The sequence below is a fragment of the Pseudonaja textilis genome, unplaced genomic scaffold (assembly GCF_049901715.1).
Source record: "Pseudonaja textilis isolate UNSWEBS1 unplaced genomic scaffold, rPseTex1.2 PTEXSCF30, whole genome shotgun sequence".
NCBI lineage: Eukaryota > Metazoa > Chordata > Lepidosauria > Squamata > Elapidae > Pseudonaja > Pseudonaja textilis.
The window spans coordinates 34,289-56,058 of NW_028262883.1; positions in this window are offsets into that span (position 1 = coordinate 34,289).

Here is a 21,770-nt window from a genome sequence, read left to right on the forward strand (position 1 = left end):
TTCAGTCCCACAAATATAATTGGGGACAATTTTATGCAAGTTAAAAAGCAGGTCCAGAGTGGTACGATAGGTCATTAGTGCATCGGAGTAGCTGTCATAGATGTGGAATCCGAGAGTGATGTTGGGCAAGATGTGAGGGTCCTTGTTGATGTCTTTCACGGCAAACACTAAAGCCAAGATGTGCTGGTAGAACTTTGTTATCACACTGCAAATAAATTGACTTGCTTCAAAAGAAAATTATGCTATCCATTATGCTACCAAAGAGCTATCCAGTGAGAAAAAACAATGATATGAAATATTTTTCAATTTTGCTTTTGTAGACTTTGCACATTAAAGATACTGCTGAATTGTCACAATTTCTCTCTTAAAATTCAAGATTCATATCTTCATATAAAGTATTTATTTGAATTCTTTAACAGATAATTAAACTTTGATAGACTGTGATACAAATTAAAGGAAGGGTGATCTATGTAGTTGACTACAAAGTGATGAGTTACTGTATTACAGATTAATTGGAGGTACTATGAAAGAGTTTACAGGAGGATTTCAATTCTGAAATATCTGAATTGTTGTCATGGAGGTCTACAGAAATAGGAATTCCTATTTCTTCCCATCCTTGGAAAAGGAAGGTTATTTTGATCTTAACATTCCCTGAAAGTTCTAATCCTCTATAAACTTTCATTTAATTCATTCTTTAAAAACATTCACAATCAGATTAAGGGTAATCAGCGTTGTAAAAATTAAACATTTTGCTCTTTGAAATGAGACAAAATGTTGGATAGCAATAAACATTAAATCCTCCAGAAGAAATGACCCAAAGCTCTGAAGAGGTTACTGAGGAGGAAAAAATACAATAGGTTGATTTTTCCATTAGAATCTGAGCTGAGTGGAACTAATTTATGCATATATATTACATAAGATTTTATGATGAGGAATATAGAGCTGGCGAAGAGCCATATATTTAGAAGTTCATGTTTTCTTCCACACCAAACTGTTTCTGCTCTAAGAGCTTAAGAGAAGACTGTGAGTAGAAGAACCCACATTTCTACTATTGCTGTGAACTGTTGCATTTTGGGTTGCTGTTATAAAGGTTCAAAGTAAGATGCTCTGGGATCTTTTTGAAATAGGAGCTCAACTATCTAATCAATATATGAAAAAATAGAGACACGATATTAATAAGAATTGCTTCCTCAGGGTTTTGGAAATTATTTTTTATTCTGCAGTCAGTGCATTGCTGGTTCTAATGGTCTAAGGAAAGTTTGAGGATAGAAAAAGATATATTTAAAATATTATGGAGCCTTTTATGTTATGGTGAATTAGGACTAATGCTTTTTTCCAACTGGATATTAAATTCCATTCTGAACTCAGTATCAGCCTGCCCTGGTCTATTGTCCTTTTAACTTAAATTAGAGTATTGGATGTAGAATAAATATATTACTTCTATTTATTAAGCTGCTATTAAGGGTATTGCCATCATGCATTGTTATTTTGTAACACATGTTGATTGAACCTCTGAGTTTTACAGAAATGGAAAGTAGAGAGCAAGATCAGATTAAAATCAGGCAAGAGAATGATTTCTTACAATGGGATGTCAACTGATTCCATAGAAGGGTGTCTATTGAAACTAATTTCAGGGAACAAGTAATGTACTTGGGACATCAATCCACCAGTGAGAATTTCTCCCTTCTGGTACCATTCATGTGGAATTTTAAGGGATTCATCTCCAGTGCAGTTTAAAAGTTGTACCTTCATGACCAATTCTGGAAGCAGTAATACAGCAATAATTCCCAACATTCCTATTCATTTGGCTTTTCCTGTGTTGTTGTTGCCAGAAGTCTAGATTCAAATTTATCCTCTAGACAGCAGAACAACTGCTACCTACATTGAGATCTGACTTAAGAATTTGTCAACAGAAACAGCAAACTGGTTGTGAATGTAAATGTAGCTAACCTCAGTTTATATCTCTTCTGGTATTTGCTCTTGATATTTCTTCCAGAAGCAGATGGAGAGCCACTGGAGGATTGACCTGTTACTTTAATTACAGTACTTTTGATAACTAGAGAGATGACAATGCGTTGTAGCAATGATGAAAGAAGCATGTTTGTGAAATGCTAAGTGAACTTTTTAAAAGTTGAGGAACTAAGGTTAAGGTCTGTACTATGGAAAAGTAGCCTTTTGTCCAAGATTATGCAAAAAAGATGTGTGGCCGTGTGGAAAGGGAACTTCATGAGGACAGTGGTGATACCCAAGCAGGAAAAGCCCAAAGGGAACATCAGGCCAGCCATAAAACAAACTTGCATAGGAAAAGAGATTTGATAAAAGGTATTGAAAGAAGCCCCCTAGACAAAAGCCAAGTAATTAAGAAAGCTAGGGAAACAAGAAAAAGAAATCCCTTACAAACAAAAGGTCATGCCAAATCAGCAAAACAAATAGACAAAAGATACGAAATGAATTCCATAGCAGACAGGAGATTGCCACCAAACAAATATAAGAAAACATTAGGATGAAACTGATAATCCAATCAAACCACCCCACAGAGTTTACCCTCTGGCGGAAATGAAGACAACCCCCTGACAGGATTTAAAACATTAAGAAATACAAACACAAGCACTCACACACAAAAGGAGAAAAGGTATAAAAATCAGGAGTTTATTATACAAAGATGGCTAGCCCCAGGAACGCAGACTTCTTGCTATCTCTTGCCTTCCTGAAAATTAAAGGAACCTGCTTCCAAGTAGTTGTCTCTGTCTGTGTCCTTGTGCTGGAGCACTCCCAGCAGGAAAACCGAATCCTTAGAAGAAAGGCATTTTACAGCCTTTCAACAATTGCGACCATGAAGGTTTTCCAGCCAACCCTGCCACCGGACCGGGCCCCGCAGATCCAAACCCAGCCGGCATGGACCTTCTTTGTCCAGGAAAACATCCACGGACCCAGCCCGGAAGGCATAAGGGTAGTAAAGGGAGTCCTTGGGCTTTTCTGCTCAACAGCTGCTTGAAAGCAGGTGAGTACCACTTCAAATTTATAATCTTACTAGGGAGGGAGTGGAGACGTGAGTGTACCAGGTGTGTGAGTGTGGGTTTTCTCTGCTGAAACAGTGGGACCTCACCTCCTCTGTGATTGCCAGCCGCACCCCCAGCCAGCTGCTAGCTCAACAAGCCGTGACCGGCTGGATTTGGGAACGCATAGAGGTAATCACAGAGTGTGAGTCCTTATGAAGGCGTAAGAGAAAAACCGAGTGGCTGAGAAAGGAACTGTTGATGGGAAATAAATAGAAAGCAGAATAAATAGTCCCAGTGCATCCCATAAGTAAAGCCCTGTGCATTTAGAAGGGGCCCGTACCGGCTGCTGGCAAACAAAATTGGAATTAGTTTGCCTTACAAAGCAGAGCAGGTCCTTCCAGATCCCCACCTTTAAGGGAGATCTGAAAACTGATGCGGAGTGTAGGAAGGGGCCCGTGCACCGTGCTGCTAGGGGCAGACGGTCCTCCAAGATCCCGTTTTTAGGGGGTCTTAAAACTGACGGCGGAGTTTCCCTACGAGAAAGGGGCCCGTACTCGTGTGTAGGGAAACCAGAGTCCTTTCCAGACCTTTTTGTCTGAAAACTGACGGCGGGAGCCGGCTAAACCAAAGTAATCCCCACATCAGGTAGGGAATATGGGAAGTTGTAGCTCGAGGGCAATGGAAGAGACACCCTTGGATAAATTACTTGAGGCTTGGGACGAAAGGCAAGTGCCTGTCCTAACTGGAAGTGAAAAGAATTTGCAAAAAGTGGGCTAGCAAAAAGTGGGCTTTATTGCGAGATGACATGGGTAGACAAATTTGGCCTGATAGTGGTACTTTAGATTATAAAACCCTGAAAGCACTTAGAACATGCATTAAGCCCAGCCAAATACCCTATTGGTACTGCTGAGGCTGAAATTGTTAGGACCAAAGACCTGACCGAGAAAAAGAAAGAAAGAAAAGCCTGAAACCCATTTCAGGGAAGGGAATACTGAGGCACAGATTATGGCTCCCCTTTAAGCAAGGCAGTGCCAGGCAGAAATAGGGGACAACTAGAACATGTTTTTACCCACACTCCCTTCTCTGCCTCTGACCTTGTCATCTGGAAAAAGGATACCCCAGCTTTCAGGGCTGATCCTCAAACAGTTATTAAAACCCTGAAATCTATCATAGACAGCTATAATCCATCCTGGGGTGACATGACTCTGCTGTTACAAGTCTTTCTAATGAAAGATGAACTATTAAAACTGTTTGGAAAAAAAACAAAAACAGACCAAATAGCCAAACCACCAACTATCCCTGGTCAGGCAGCCCCAGCCCACATTGCAGGGCCAATATATCGCCCTGACTGGGATTATAATGATACCAATCAATGGGACAAATACACTAGAGCAAAAGATAATTTACTAGAAGCTCTAGAGGAAATAAGAAAAAAAAAACTTTTAAACTAGTCTGAATTTCAAAAGAAACAACACAAAGGGAAAAGGAAAACCCTGATGCCTTTTGGGTCCGCCTGTCAGAAGCAGCTACTGCATATGCCCACCTATACCTTAGCTGCCTGAAGGACCAAAGGATTTTAGCTTCAACCTTCGTGGATCAGTCCACCTTAGATATTAAAGAACATTTCCACCGCTTCACCTCTAACTGGCCAACCTTAGACATAGCAGAGTTGTCCAGGATTGCTAACTTTGTCTATGATCAAAGAGACAAGCTGAAAGAGGAAGAGAAAGATAGAAAGAGATGAATAGAAAGACAGGAAGACTTAAAAAATGTTTGCTGTAATGAAACATGATGCCAGACAAATGCCAGAGTAAAACCCCTATAATTCAAAGAAATGCTGGCATTGCGATAAAGCAGGATGGTCGCAAGGCAAATGTCAGCATTGTTATAGGTGCAGACGGAAGGTCATTTCAGCAAGCAATGTAGGCAACAACCCCCCCGCAACCGGTATCACCCACCACCTAGGAACATGAGGCCGCCAATAATCCAGTCCATTACACTGAGCAACAAAGTTTCAGTCACCAGGCACCACCCAGTGCTCCTTTCCTCAATAAATAATAATAGACATCAATGGGAGCAAAGGAGAGAACAAGATTTGCCCCTTCTTGACTAGAACATGACAATGAAAGCACTGAATTCATGGCTACCTTTAGCAGGGCTGGCTATCCCCCTAGAAAATGGCCCAGAGGAACCCATTGTAACCATTCTTATAGGAGGAAAGAAATACAATTGCTTAGTTGGCACTGGAGCCACCTCCTCATTACTGAACCACCATATAAAGCTTCAGTGGCTGAAGGGGCTCAGGATAGCATAATGGGAGGGGGAAGGAATAATCCCCTGTAGAATTTACCCACAACGTACCAGTAGAACTAGGACCTTTCACAGTAGACCATGCATTTACTATTTGCCCCAGTCCCCACTGTCTCTACAGGAAGGATCTCCTGTGTAAAATGGGAGTTACCATAACATGTGGAAAACAGGGGCTGCAATTGGAAATCCCAGGAAAAGGCACACACAAGACAATCATGCTGATAACCAGCAACACAGGACTTCATGAAGATTTAAAAAGCCTGCCACCCTCCTTATGGGGCTGGGATACATCAGAAGTGGGACTACTTAAAGGAGACACACCTCTCTTGGCCACAAGTGCTCCCAATTGCCCTCTTTTATTTCAGAACCAGACCAAGACAAGATATAGGTATTTCCCCCTTTGAGATCCTTTTTGGTCACCCCCCCCCATACCCTACTAGGATCCTCATTCTCAGCCTAGATCCTCATTCCCTTTGCTTCAGATAGGGGGGATAGGGTTCTCTCTTCTTATCTTACAGCCCTGAAAAAGAGACTACAAACCCTCTGGATCCAGAGTGCGCTGACACAGACCTTACCCCTGGAAGAAGCCCTGCACCCATATGAGCCAGGAGATTGGGTGTGGATCAACTTCTTCACCAGAACCTCCCCTCTACAACCCAGGTGGAAAGGACCCTACCAAGTTTTACTGACTACACACACCGCCATAAAGGTTTGCAGAATGAGACTTTTGGCTACATTGGACACATGCAAAGCCAGCAGTCATAGACCATGGTCAGACTCCACCACAATCAATCCCACCCATCAAACTCAAGAAAGATCAGGACACAGATCAATGGACACTTGCAGCATTCTTCAACACTGTTGAACCACACCACTGTGAGGAACCAAGTGCAAATGTTGCATTACACAAAACTGGACTCCTAGGTGCTGAGTTATAAACTTTTTTAAAACCTTTTTTCATCGTATTTTTTTTTAACAAAAGGACTTTAACCATACCTTACTCATAATTTTTGATACTTGACCTTTTACATTTTTACATTGCTATTAAAAAAAAAGAGGAGGGGAGGAAGGAAGAAAGGAATCAAGCAATGGGGAAAATGAAATGCAATATATTCTGTATATATGTATGCATTATTATTATTTTCTGTAATAATTGTAACATTTGTAACACAAGCAACTGTGTTCCTGGAACCAAAGCTTATCCCAGAGAAAGGAAAATATATGGGAATGTTAGTGAAGGAGCTTTGCTTAGCAGGAGGAAATCATAATGTCACTGGTGCAGCACACCTAGGGTCTGAGAATGCACCAGTCTTAGCAACACAGAACTAAAATGCAATTATACAGAGACCATATCATTTTCATATAGTTACCTGAAGCTCCCACCAGGATGGTTTTCCTTTGTGGCTTAAGCCTACTCATACCTTCCTGCAAATGCCACAAATGGCCCCTGCACCTTGGGAAGGTTAACCATGCTTATGCCATCCTTACAGAGACGACACAGGAGAGCCTTCCAAACCCTAGACTCAGACTGTGATTCCAAAGTCTCCCTTCCCACAAAAACCAGAATACATCTCATTGGCAATATCCTTGGTAGGGGTACCTGGATTGGCAGTGCAAAATTCTAAAATTTGAATAGACTAGCATGTACCCTGGCAGTAAGCAGAATTCGACCTCCCATGCCCTGGATGCCCTTAACGGAGAACTGAGGGAGGTCAGAGAAACCCTGCCTTGGAGAATTGGGCAGCAACAGGCTTCCTTCTCTTGAAGCATAACTATGGCTGCGAAAAATTCCAAGGATGTGTTGCCTCAATCTGGACAAAACCTCAGAACTCGTAGGGGAGGGACATCCACCACCTGAAAGAGCTATCTCAGAATATTGGTCAGGAGCAATCATTCCTGGACTTTTCATGGCTCTTCTCATGGATGCCAGATTTCCATTGGCTCAAAATCCTTATAACAACCACAGTCACCATTTGTGTCTTTGGAGCCTCATGTGTTGCCTCTGTCGATGCATACCACCCTGCCTTAGCTGCCTAAGGCCTGTATTCCCTCTCAGAAGAAAATTAAAGGGAGACAGGCAGCTGATAATGATCCAGATTGATCACAAATAACAAGTATACCCAGACATTCAATCAGAGACCACCCTTTTAAAAAAAAAAAATGAAGGATTGTGGAAAGGGAACTTCATGAGGACAGTGGTGATACCCAAGCAGGAAAAGCCCAAAGGGAACATCAGGCCAGCCATAAAACAAACTTGCATAGGAAAAGAGATTTGATAAAAGGTATTGAAAGAAGCCCCCTAGACAAAAGCCAAGTAATTAAGAAAGCTAGGAAACAAGAAAAGAAATCCCTTACAAACAAAAGGTCATGCCAAATCAGCAAAACAAATAGACAAAGATACGAAATGAATTCCATAGCAGACAGGAGATTGCCACCAAACAAATATAAGAAAACATTAGGATGAAACTGATAATCCAATCAAACCACCCCACAGAGTTTACCCTCTGGCGGAAATAAAGACAACCCTGACAGGATTTAAAACATTAAGAAATACAAACACAAGCACTCACACACAAAAAGGAGAAAAGGTATAAAAATCAGGAGTTTATTATACAAAGATGGCTAGCCCCAGGAAGCGCCAGACTTCTTGCTATCTCTTGCCTTCCTGAAAATTAAAGGAACCTGCTTCCAAGTAGTTGTCTCTGTCTGTGTCCTTGTACTGGAGCGCTCCCAGCAGGAAAACCGAATCCTTAGAAGAAAGGCATTTTACAGCCTTTCAACAGCCGTATACATCCTTTTAATATTTCAATCAAACACACCAACACATATACACATGCATGTGAATGAAGACAAATGTATGTGTCCCAGGACAATGTTGCAATCTGGGTTGGTCATCAGGACCAGAGGTTTAATATTTGGAATTTTTGTACTTAATTCATTGGCTGTATTTCCTTGTGCTGTCAGGTCGTAAGCTCTTAAGTATGTTATAAGTTGGTGATAAATCACCATTCCTTTTGACTGACAAAGGCCCTGTTTCTCAGGCTTCAATCATTTCCCTGGCTATTTTTGTACCTGCTTGGCCAACAATCTTAGTAGCTGTGCAATTGAACGTGTGTCCTGGTTGAATCTATATCCAATGTGGAGTTGAGGACTTGACAGCTGAAGGAAACAACAGCCATTGACTTAATAGCTGGCTATGAACATCTCACAAAAACGCCACACACCACCAGGCACCATATAAATACTATGCATTGAATAGCCCAAACCACATATTCTGAAAGAGAGAAGTTTCCCAAGGATAGGTGCCAGCATGAGTCTAAAAGCTAGGAAAAGTAAACCTTTGTTTCTGGTGACCAAACTAGATTGGAACCTACAACACACACACACGCGCGCACGCACGTGCGCACACACACAGAGACACATTTTAAAGTTCATTATCTTTAACCTTTTGTGATTGTTAAAGATTGCATTCATTATGAAACCTATGTGGTGCCCCCTCATACATGTGAACTGCTGAACATGCTCTTGTAAGAAAATGACAGGAAACTGAACTGACCCAAAGGGGCAATAGGAAGAATACTCAGTATGGAACCTGTGGCACACAAAACTAAATAGTATTCACTGACCATATCACAAAAATAATATGGCTAGTGTCAGCCCTGGATCCATCTTGATTCAGATTTTGGGTTGCCACAGTGGGGGATGGGCAGGCTGTGGGAATGGGAGAGTAGCAAAGGGAGTATAGCCACAACAGCATTCTTTTGCCAGAGATTGAGGACAAGTTGCTGGCTTCTGGGAGTGACTGGAACTTGGCGGCAGTTGAGACAGGGGTTGATTGGCTAATGTGAACTGGGAGCCACTAAATGGGGCAGGGTGTGAGTTTTAGTGTGTGGGGGGGGAAATGCAGGAATTCAGATTTGGGTTTTCCCCAGATGTGCCAACATGACTCCTCTAATAAATTCTTACTTTGATGGACTTTGTCTCAGAGTTTTGAATTGTCTGGAGGGTTTAATTGGAATACTGACATTGTTCTGTATTAACATTCTTGAAGACTCGCATTCTGATTGGTCCACCCGGACCGCAACATGATTGGCTGACTGAACTCCTGTGATTGGAGCGCTAAGAATCTACTGCGATTGGCCGAGCCGATCACGGGAGATTCAAAGCGCTGCCATTGGCTGCCGAGCCGCCGGCCGGCTGTATAAAGCCAAGTGGCTCGCAAGCCTATTCTGTTCTATTCTTAACTTTCAATAAAGAGCTGAATGTACACTCCTGAGTCTCGCCTGTCCATGTGAACCGATCTACCCGATCTAACACTGGCGATGAAGGTGGGATCGTGAGGTGAGGAACCAACCAGCACGTGGCAAACGGCGCGCAACAACCCACAAGATGGCCAGAAGCACCCCGCCACCCCTCCATTCGACCCAGCCACCGAGGACTGGGAATCGTACACCGATCGCTTCCAGATGTTCCTGGAATGCAGCAATCTCAAGGATGCCAATGGGCAGAGGAAACGGGCCATGTTCCTGACAGATTGCGGCCCCGTGGTATTCAAGATGGCCAAGGCACTGGCAAAGCCCGCCGATGTAAAAGAAATGGACTGGGCTGACCTCGAGCCCATCTTGCGCTGCCATTATGCCCCTGCCGTGTCCATACTCATCTGTAGGCACGACTTTTACCGGCGAGATCAGCGCGAGAGCGAAACCATAGGTGATTTTGTGGCCCAGCTAAGGAACCTAGGGGGTCTATGCAGGTTTGCCGATCTGGACGAGGCGTTACGTGACCGAGTCATCCTCGGACTCAGAGACCCCGTACTGCAGAGCTGGCTGATGGCCAAGGGTGACATCTCCCTCACCGACGCCCTCGCCGAGGCAACTGCAGCCGAGGCCACCTGCCAATCGGCAGCCCGGATGCGGCAGGCGAACACAACTGAACGACCGCCAAGCAACGAAGTGACCCCGGCACCAGCGAGGCCCGGAGAAGCCAGCCGCTGAGAAACAACCACACATCACAGTGACATTGACCCCCAATCTGACATCGATGATGAGGAAGAGGAGATCCACCCGCTCCAGGCTGAGCGCAACCGGTGGGACCGGAAGGGATGTAAGTCGGGATTCCATTGCGCCGGCTGTGGCGGCGACCACCCCTGCTCCAAATGCCGCTTTCTCGATGCCATCTGCCCGCATTGCAAGAAGCGGGGGCACATTGCCAAGGTGTGCTGGAACAAGAAAAACTACAGCCCACAACGATAAGGCAGCAGCCCCCGACGATGAGGGGGCACCCCCCCAGAAACCGAGACCGCCAAACCAAGAGCCGATGGAGCTGCGACGGCCACAGCAGATGACTCAGCGAAGCACAGCGGCACGAAGAAACCCACCAGACGGTCGTCATCGGCCACTCATCGACCATGGATGCCCGAAAGGTACACGTGGAGGTGAGCATCGAAGACCAGCCCTGCAAGATGGAAGTGGACTCCGGGTCCTACCTCTCCATGGTCTCTTGGTGCACAATCAAGCGCCTAGTGCCAACCATCCACCATACAAGCTAGACGACCAAAAACTAATCTGAAGGACTACCAGGAAACTGCATCCCTGTAGCCGGCATCGGACATTTAAAGTCACCTTCAAAGACCACACCAAGGTATTGCCACTTACAGTCGTAGACAAAGACTGCCCCAGCTTGCTCAGCCTGCAATGGTTCTCCCCACTGGGAATAGAAGTGATGGGCATCCACCACACAGTCGAGGCTGACTGGGAAGCGACGCTCGTGAGGGACTTCCAGGAGGTCTTCGACGACTCTCTAGGCAAGTACCGAGGGGCCCCTATCTCCTTCAACCTTAACCCTAACGTTGCCCCGATCCGCCTCAAACCGCGGTGAGTGCCATTCGTGCTCAAACCTAAAATCAATGAGCAACTAGACAAGCTCGTCGCACAAGGGGTTTAGAGCCAATTGACCATGCCCCCTGGGAAACACCCATAGTCACCCCCATCAAACCCGATGGCTCCATAAGAATCTGCGGTGATTATAATGCCACCCTCAACCACGCACTACAGCATAGCGCCTACCCCGTCCCAGTAGTACAGCACCTTCTGCACTCACTGGGGAGAGGCTGGGTCTTCGCAAAACTTGACCTGGCGCAAGCCTACCAGCAACTGCCAGTCGATGTCAAGACAGCCAAAGCGCAAATGATTGTCACACACCGGGGGGCTTTCCGATGCAACCGACTCCAATTTGGAGTCAGCGTCGCCCCAGAAGTCTTCCAAAGCCTCATGGAAAGACTCCTCCAGGGAATAAAAGGAGTGGTCCCCTACTTTGATGACGTGCTGGTCGCAGCCGCCAACAAGGAACAATTGGAAACCCATTTAAGGGCAGTGCTGCAAAAATTCAAAGACGCCGGCCTTAAAGTAAAAAAAACACAAATGCCAACTCTACACTGAGAGGGTCGAATTCCTGGGGTACCTCCTAGACCGGCATGGAATCCACCCAAATGGAAAGAAACTCAGAGCCATCAAGGAAGCCCCCACACCAACAAACAAGGCGGAACTACAGGCGTTCTTGGGACTGCTTAACTTTTACAACGTTTTCCTACCCCAGAAGGCAACTGCGGCGGAACCCCTGCACTGGCTACTTGATAAAGCAGCCACCTGGACCTGGGGGAAGTGGGAGGAGGCTGCATTCCAACAGACAAAAAACCTGCTAACATCAGACGCCGTCCTGATCCAGTATAGCGAGACCCTGCCGCTAACGGTGACATGCGATGCGTCGCCCTTCGGCATCAGAGCAGTCCTCAGTCACACCCTACCCAATGGGAAGGAAGCACCCATTGCCTTCTTCTCAAGGACGCTGGCCAGACCGGAGAGAAATTACAGCCAGCTGGACAAAGAAGCCCTCGCCATCGTCTCCGGAGTGAAAAGGTTCCACGAGTACCTTTACGGTAGGACCTTTTCAATCATTATGGACCACAAACCCTTACTCGGAATACTGGCAGGGAACAAGGCCACCCCAAACATCCTGTCACCCCGGATAACAAGGTGGTCCGAGTTCCTTGCCGCTTACTCGTATGAACTGTCACACCGGCCCGGCAAGAATATCCCGCACGCAGACGCACTAAGCTGGTCACCCCTACCAGACTTAGACAACGACCCAGTGCCCACAACAATGACCCTGCAAATAGAGACGCTACCCAGCCCGCTCTTAACCGCGCCAGACATTGCCCGAGAAACAAATAAAGACAAACGGCTGGTGCGTGTATTGAGCTGGGTAGAGTGGGGGTGGCCGGAAAATGAGGGCAGCGAACAGTTCAAAGTCTTCAGGAACCAGCAAACCGAGCTGTTCACACAAAAAGGGTGCATACTCTGGGGAGACCGGGTAGTTATACCAGAGACACTACAGAAAAGAGTGCTGGCAATGCTACACGAGGGGCACCCGGGTGTTGTCAAGATGAAAGCCCTGGCCAGAAGTTACGCTTGGTGGCCAGGGATGGACAAGCAAATCGAGACATGGGTGCAACAGGTGCCAAGAGATGAGATCCACCCCCCCGCCGCTCCAGTCCTGGAATGGGAAACCCCCAGGGGACCGTGGTCGTGAATACACATAGACTTCGCCGGACCGACCAAGGGGCATACATTCCTCATCACTGTGGACGCCTACTCCAACTGGCTGGAGGAAAGCACCATGAGGACAACAACAACAGAAGCGGTCATCGATAAACTTAACAGACTCTTTGCGACACATGGGTTGCCAGATGTCTTAGTGTTGGATAACGGCCCGCAGTTCATGGCACTGGCATTTGAAAGATACCTGGCCGAGCGGGGCATCAGACACGCCCTAACCTCGACGGTTCACCTGGCGGTGAATGGACGGGCGGAACGGATGGTTCAATACACAAAGAAAACCACCCAGAAAATTGAAACCGGCGACATTCAAGAAAAGATAAACAGAATGCTACTCATACAGCATATTACACCCAGCACGACCACAAACAAAAGCCCAGCAGAACTACTGATGGGCAGGAAATTGAGGTCCCCGCTGGACTGGCTACACCCCACCTACAATCCAGAGAAACCCCCAGATTCCTCCAGCCGGCACCGGGCATTCAACATCGGGGACACAGTCTACGCAAAGAACTTCACGGGAGACCCACTCTGGGTACCTGCGCAAATAACACAGGTAACCAGCCCCCAGTCATACAGACTCCAAACCATGGATGGAAGAAGCTGGAAGCAGCACATCGATCAGCTACGGTCTAGGCTAGCCGCCAACACCCCCGATGCCTCGACAACAACAACTACAGAAAGCAGAGAGGGAGGGGGAACCACAACAACCAAGCAGGGGGACGACAAAAGGCCAGAAACGCCAGCGAAACACCCCCAAATGCAAGCCGAACACCCCCCACCAAAAGATAGCAACGTCCAAATAAACCAACCATACTCACCAGCAGACCTCGAGCTGTCGCAGATGGGAGCTTCACCTGGAAGGTACAGCCAAGCCAGTTCAACCAGCCCAGAAAGACCAGGCGGGAGCAGCAGGGACTGCAGCTCGACCGACCCAGGTAGTCTGGGCGGGAGCTGCAGCGACAGGCCCGGCTCACCCTTCCAGGTGGTTCCATTGAAAGGGTTGAGAGCGACGCGGAGCCCATCCGAACCGGCCGACGATCACACACAGACGGAGCCACGCAGGTCAACCAGGCAGGTACGGAGCCCCGCCTACTTGCGCGACTACGTCACCATGCTACGTCGGATGAAACCATGAGGGGAGGGGTGTTCTGTATTAACATTCTTGAAGACTCGCATTCCGATTGGTCCACCCGGCTCGCAACGTGATTGGCTGACTGAACTCCTGTGATTGGAGCACTAAGAATCTACCGCAATTGGCCGAGCCGATCACGGGAGATTCAAAGCGCTGCCATTGGCTGCCCAGCCGCGGGCTGGCTGTATAAAGCCAAGTGGCTCACAAGCCTATTCTGTTCCATTCTTAACTTTCAATAAAGAACTGAATGTACACTCCCGAGTCTCGCCTCTCCATGTGAACCGATCTACCTGATCTAACAGACATTATCCCGAATCTCCTTCTAAAGAAAATCCCAAGGACTTCTCGCAAAAGCAGTGCCACTGAGCTCCAAAAACACTTTGACTTAATGGGGTGTAAAGACTCAGGGAAGATGGAGCAGGGAACCAGAACCCCTGAAGAGGCTATTGAATCCACTTCAGAGGATGTTTGCGGAGCCCTGTGCTATCCATCTGCGGTAGCTGAAGCAGAGTCAGTGGAGGGGCACCTGATCCAAGGAGCCAGTCCTATGGTAATCCTCACCAGCCAGACCAACTGCGCAGCTAGAGTTGGAGTCCGTGATGATAGTTCCAGGACCTCCAGGGGTATCTGGACAACCTGAAAAAGTGGCAACCTTCAAGTGGAGACCATCAAAACCCCTGAAGCTTAATGGTCCAGGGAATGGAGATGTCATCTGTCGTTGTGGAGCCAATCGCTTGCTGGGCTACCTGAGATGTTTGATCAGCTGAGTGTGGGACCCATAGTTCAAATGTGGGTTCAAACACACGATCCAGCCTACATTCAACTTTCCAAGGTGAAGGAGCATGGCAGTGGGATAGACTTTGTGCCTATACCTGAGTAACCTAGAGAGCCTCCGCTCTCAATGTCCCTAACTGAGGGGATGGACTTGTTAAAATGAGGTTGAGACAATACCAAGCATGCCCTTGCCAAGCCACTGAAAAATACAAATGTCAGGTGGACAAGCACCGATCAACCCAAGCCCTCTTTAAAGTGGGAAATCAGGTCTACTTGTCCATTAAATATCTTAAAGTTGCCTACAAAGAAACTGGGTTCAGATATGGACATGCACAGAAATGGACAAAATAATGTTGGAATTAAAAAATAAGGACGAGACTGAATACTATAAACTATGGGACAAATTTTACCAATGCTTGGGAAAAAGGAAGGACTTAAAATTAAAATAAGATAAGGATGTTACGATAATAGATTAGGAATATGGAAAATTGTTGTAATGTATAAATGTATATATTATGTAAATTTGTATTATGTGCTATCCACAATAGATATGTATGACACATAGGTGTGTGGATGATTACACCATGTTCACTGTTTTGAATGTTTTTGTTTAATAAAAATGTATATTGATTAAAAAAAAGAAAAGAAACTGGGTCCAAAATTCCTAGGACCATTCCCCATAATGACAGTGATAAATCCGGTAACTGTGCAACTAAGTCACCCTCGCTTGTTTGGGAAAGTGCGTCCAGATTTTCATAGTAGCTCACAATTAAAACCAAGAAATCAACCTGCTCACAAGCCAATAGTAGTACAGGGTAAAGTAAAAAAAATTGGACTCCAGATTACATAGGAGTCAATTACAATACCTAATCCATTGGAAGGGGTACCCTTTGCCTAATGCCACCTGAATAAAGTGTTGGGATGTAAAGGCAGATATTTGGTGAAACAGTTTCATGAAAAATTTCCCGATAAGCCAAAGGGCCCCCCTGGAGGAAGGAGAGGTGGTTAATTAGTTCCAATTCCTAACCCCCATCACTTGTCTCATTTCAGAACATCCTCGTCACTTGAGGGAAGGCAGCCTGTCAGCTCCAGATCCCTCTTGATTCAGATTCTGGGCTGCCACAGTGGGAATGGGCAGAATGTGGAAATGAGAGAATAGTGAAGGGAATATAGCCACAACACATTCTTTCACCAGAGATCAAGGACAAGTTTCTGTCTTTGAAGGGGAGTGACTGGAAGTTGGTGGCAGCTGAGACAGGGGATTGACAGGAATGTGACCTGGGAGTCATTAAATGGGGCAGGGTGTGAGTTTTAGTGTGTGTGTGTTGGGGGGTGGTGGATGCAGGGATTCAGATTTAGATTTCCCCTAGGTGTGCCAACATGACTCCTCTAACAAATTCTTACTTTGATGGACTTTGGGAATTTTTAATTAATTGTCTGGAGGGTTTAATTGGAATGCTGACAGCTAGTATGCTGACCTAGTAAGATGGAATGATTAACATTATGGTCACATGGATGAATCTAAAATTTTCAATGTCACCTGTGATTCCCACTGTGTCTGTCTTGCCTTTACAATGCAGTGGGTCAAAGGATATAAGCCCTGCTTTGCTTTTCCTCATAGGTGCACAGCTTTATTGTGTGCCTAGAATATACTCTATTACTCTTTCTATATGTGTAAATAAAATAATGACTTTAAAAAAAGGATTTGATTGCTGTATCTGAGCCTAGTATTAGCCACTAAATTATCCCAACTCTTTTTTCCTACCCAGAAAAACCTTTTTTATTGATGTTTTTCCAGATGTATGTATAGATGTCCTGCCCCTGTCAAAATCTGATTCCAAGAGGGAGGCTGAGCAGTTGACAGGGAGTGGAAGTGTGGCTCCGTTGGCTATAGAAGAAACTGAGGAAGGGCAAAGTCCAGCTGGGCAGAGCATGGGAAGGGTCGAGCAAGGTAGAGGGAATTTGGAGGAAGACCCAGGCCCACCCCCTCTTCATCCTAGGACACACAGGGAGGAACAGAGAAGGGAGCAATGTGAGTTGTGTGGCTTATGAGGGAGGAAAGGGCTCTGATTCCCTTCATTAGCTGCAGCTGGGAAAACAGTATTTAAAAAGGGGACTTGTGCACAGCCAACTGTTGAAAACAAATCGTGAATTATCTGGTATTGTCAAGGCTTATCTGGGTTTGCTGGCCTTTCAAGTTTGAAATTGCTTCTCCTTCCTGTCAAGTTAATTACTACAGTGTGGTTTGTGTGGATTTTTATTTACAGTTTGTATGTACTTTGGTTTTGGACTGAATTTCCTCCACTTAAAGACTGTTCTTGGGAGAGATTTTTCTCCAATTGAAGGTAAACCTGACATTGGGAGCAAATTTGGAGGTACTAAAGGGACTCTTCTTACTTATGTGACTTTGTTGCCTTTGTGATATGCCCCGGGTCATCACAATATATCAAGTTAATTGTTAAATAGATGATAAGATCTAAGAAGAAGTTGTTTGCGCAAAACTGGACCTTTTTCTTATTCTTTTTCTATTTCTTATGTATTAAATATATTAAATATGTTGAGCTCTGGCCTCAGTATAATTATATAGATTTTGGCGATGAAGATGCATCCAAGTAAGCCAGTACTGGAAGACGGGATAGAGAAGATCTCCACAGCCATCATGTACTTCCCTTTGGTGCTCAGATAGATGGGGACAAAGGTCAGACAAACACTGTTCTGGAGAACTGGTAGTGGAAATTTTGAGTAGTTTGGAGAACTGGTAAGTACCACATTTGACTGCCCCCCCATCTATTCTCTGCCTCCCAAGTCACAGCTGATCAGCTGGGTCTTCTTTTGTTGTCCTGCACAGGAGAACAGAGCTGGAAATTAGGTTAGTGGGGTGGGGAGGGAATGGGGATTTTGCAGTAACCTTTCTGTTATGACCCAGAGTATATCAGAAATATAACAAAATCCAAAACATAACTAAAAGTCCTTTAATGCCTTCAACTTGGCTTCACTGTATAATTGTTCACAGTGGAGGAGTAAGCTATTTTCAAAATAACATTTCAAAGGGAAGAAACACAGTTCACATTCAAAGAGCTGATAATGAAGCAAGAACCAAAAACAAACTGCATTGAATAAAGTTTCTCGACAGACCAGGATAGATAATTGCCAACTTCAGGAAGATAACCAGGGACAATCCATTGGAAAAATGCCAGCCAAGATAAACCTTTAGAAATAAAACACTAATTTATCTCCAGCATCTGTTAGCACGCAGGTTCACACTCTTATACAAATCTCCCACCTGCGACCCATGAAGAGGATCATGGACCTTTCCTCCCAAGTAGACCATGTTTTACCTTGATCCTCTCCTCCCTGCGTGGCCTAGGATGGATAGGGGATGGGCCTGGGTCCTCCTCTCACTGCTCAGCCAGCCTCTGCCCTTACCCAGCCTCCACCTCTGGAACCACACTTCCACTCCTTGTTGGCTGTTCCTCCTCTTCTTCAGAGTCAGTATCCACCAGGGGCATGACACTTCCCCTGCCATGCCCACGAAACCAAACCACTCCCACCAAGCTATGCCTTGCCTACAGAACCAGTAGTAAAATTTTTTTGAATCTCACTACTGATGCTGAAAGTGATGAACTTGGCTTCATTAAAACTGTCTGGCAATTATCTGTCTAGGAAGGCCATAGTGAAGCTGAGAAGGGCCAAGAAGCCCATATAGACTAAAACACAGTAAACCATGGTGATGGAACCTTTATGACATTTGACTATGATTTCTCCAAGGAGTGTCTCTATGTCCAGGGGAAAAAAACCTGAGGATTAGATATAAACTACTGATTTGAAGTGTGCTGTCCTAGGAGTTTGGAATAAGTACACAACACTGCTCTTTATGAATGTACCTCTTTGGATGACACCACAGGAAGCCTTTTTCAGAAAAGTAGTTATGGGAAAGCCATATTAATGAACCTTTGACCAAATAATGCTTTTTAATTCTGGTAAACCTATCATTAAATCAAAAGAAGAGTTGGAGTCAGGAGGATGTGTCTGTCACTGATTTATGTATTTACAATTGAGAGAATGGTTTAACCTAGATTAAAAAAAAATTATGGGTTTGACTTCATAAATTTGAGTATTGTGTAATATTGATGAACATGTTATTGCCAAAGTTTATAAATTGCTATTGAATGTGTGAAGAATTGCATGATTCAAGAGACAAAGAATTATTGGCATAATATAATGCTTGAACAATGGGAAAACATGTGGACCAAAGTTTTAAAACTTACAGTGAGTCATAATTTAATTTTTTTTATAAAATGATGTACTGATGTATTTAACACACAACAAACTGTGCAAAAGGTACAAAACTATTTCAAATGTGCAGTATGTTGGAAATGTAAATGCAAGGAAAGAACTTTTTGCCATGTTTGGTGGACTTGTAATAAAGCAAAGAAATATTTGGCAAGAATCATATTTTAATACAAAAGATTCTTTAAAAGAATATAAAAACTAAACCAGAGACTTTTCTTTTAGACTTAAAGGACAAAGAAGACAAAGAAAAATATGGAACCTTGTTGTATATTCTGAAGAATGCTTTAGGCACAAAAATGGAAAGATACTCTAATTCCCAAAATGGATGGATGGCTTGGAAAAACTGATGGAACTGGCAGAGATGGCTAGTTTCTGGATTTTGTGCTTGAGTTGGAAAAAGAATGAAGTGTTGACTTTGGCTAATTAGATAAATTTGTTGTTATAGAAATATCTAGTATATATTAAGTATGTAAAAGTAAAAAGTTGAGGCTGCAATATTTCATTCTATAGCACTAAAAAGAGTGAGAATTTCTTTCTTTCTCTTTCTTTCTCTCTCTCTTTCTTTCTTTCTTTCTTTCTTTCTTTCTTTCTTTCTTTCTTTCTTTCTTTCTCCTCCTTTCCTTTCCCCTTTGCTAATTATTTTTATTTTATTTTATATATTGACAAGTTTAATAAAATCATGAAAGAAATGTTCAGTTGATCTTGAGGTTGGTTCACAATCTATTCTATCTTCTATCTATCTATGTCTGTCTTGATATTGACCCAGTTTTTTCTTACAACTAGAACTGATTTCTAAAACATAATAAACCCAAACTGAATAATTTAATTAACTCATATGGACAACTCCCTGTTGGACAAATTAATAAAGACTCCCTCCCAAATAACCCTGATTCTCTGAAGAATTCTAAGATGAAAATTTAATGGAGTTTGTTTGTACATGAGTAAATTGTTTACTAAAAAATACTTTTTATGTGTATTAATGGAACTGAGAAAAATATTGAATGTAATTATTTTGAAACATGCACATCTCCAACAGATTACTTATTTATTGATGGATATGAGGGTGGTTTTATATATAGACCCAATTAGTATTTGCTTATTCAAAATCTGATTTTGTTCTTCTATTTCTTATGGACTAAATGTTCTCTAGTGTTGAGTTCAGGCCTCAGTATAATTATGTAGATTTGGGGGATGAAGATGCATCCTAGTAAACCAGCACTGGAATTCAAGATAGAAAAGATCTCCACAGCTACCATGTACTTCCCTTTGGTGCTCAGGTAGGTGGGGACAAAGGTCAGCCAAACACTACAGAACACCAACATGCTGAAAGTAGCTTAACCAAAGTTGAATTAATGAAATACAGCCCAAGTTTATATCCAGACTTTGATTATTACCAATATTCTTCCACATTCAAGTTGCTGGTTACAACCTATAAAGTCCAGCAGGGCTTAGGACTTGGTTACATGATGCCCTGCCTGTCACCCATTGTATCTGCCTAGGTGGTTCAATCTGGCAGGATAGTGCAAAAGGGTGCAACAGTTCTGGGAACTGTTGAAAGGACTGTGTTGTAATAACAGTTCCAAGAGGCTCCACACCCATTTGCACTACTCAGGTGACATTGACAACACAGAAAAACTTCCAGGTGGCCTCAACAACTCTCCAGAAGAATGGAAAATAACTGGCTGTCTGCGAGGAGTATAAATCTTTCCAATCCCATCATCCAGTCAGAGCTGAAGAAACTTTTTTGATAAGAAGCAAAATGTCTTCAAATATAAATAAGAAAGTCCAGTTGCCTCTAGAAAAAGCATCTTTGGAACAACTATGACCTGAGAATCTCCACAGACAAGTTTGGGAATTTTTCTTCATAGATATTAACCAGGTTGAGAATTCCTTAAGAAAAAGAGATTTGATAGTCATTCCAGAGAAGAAAAAGATTTTATTCTATGAGGATAACCTGGGAGGAGTGGTTTAAATATAATGAGCTAAGTGGAGTTAGGGTGGATTTTTCAAAGTCTGATATATGTATTTGAAAGAAAGCCATAATGAAGTTTTGTGTTTAAAAAGTGGCTTTGAAAGTGTTTTCCCCCCCAAATACAATGCTTGAGTAATTCTAAAAGTTTATAAAATATTATTGAAATTAAATCTGGAAGTATGAATGCTAGGAGGAAATAAAAAGATGTATTTCATCTATTGATTTTAGAAATATTTTAGAAATATTTTTATTAATATTTTATTAATATTAACATTTTTAAAGAAAAGCCTAGAATTTTAAATGGATGTTAATAAGAAGGTTAAATAACTTGAGAGTAGTAAATTGTGTTAATATAAATGAAGATAGTTTGTAAAGACTAATAAGTACAAACAGAAATATATGGTATATTATTTCCCAAGCAAAAATGAAAAAAAAAAGATGATGAAATTAACTGTTTAATTCAAATACAAGAATCTATGTAATTTTGTTTTCCTTTGGACATTACTTCTGGATTGCATGCTTCTGATGTAAAAAAGTGGAACTTTATTTTTGGTTTTGCTGAATAGGTTTGTTGTTCTAAATGGCTAGTATATATTATTGTGTAAAAGTAAAGTTTGAGGTTGTAATGTAACATTTTTATCTTCTATTATGCTAAAAAGAGTCAGAAGTCAATG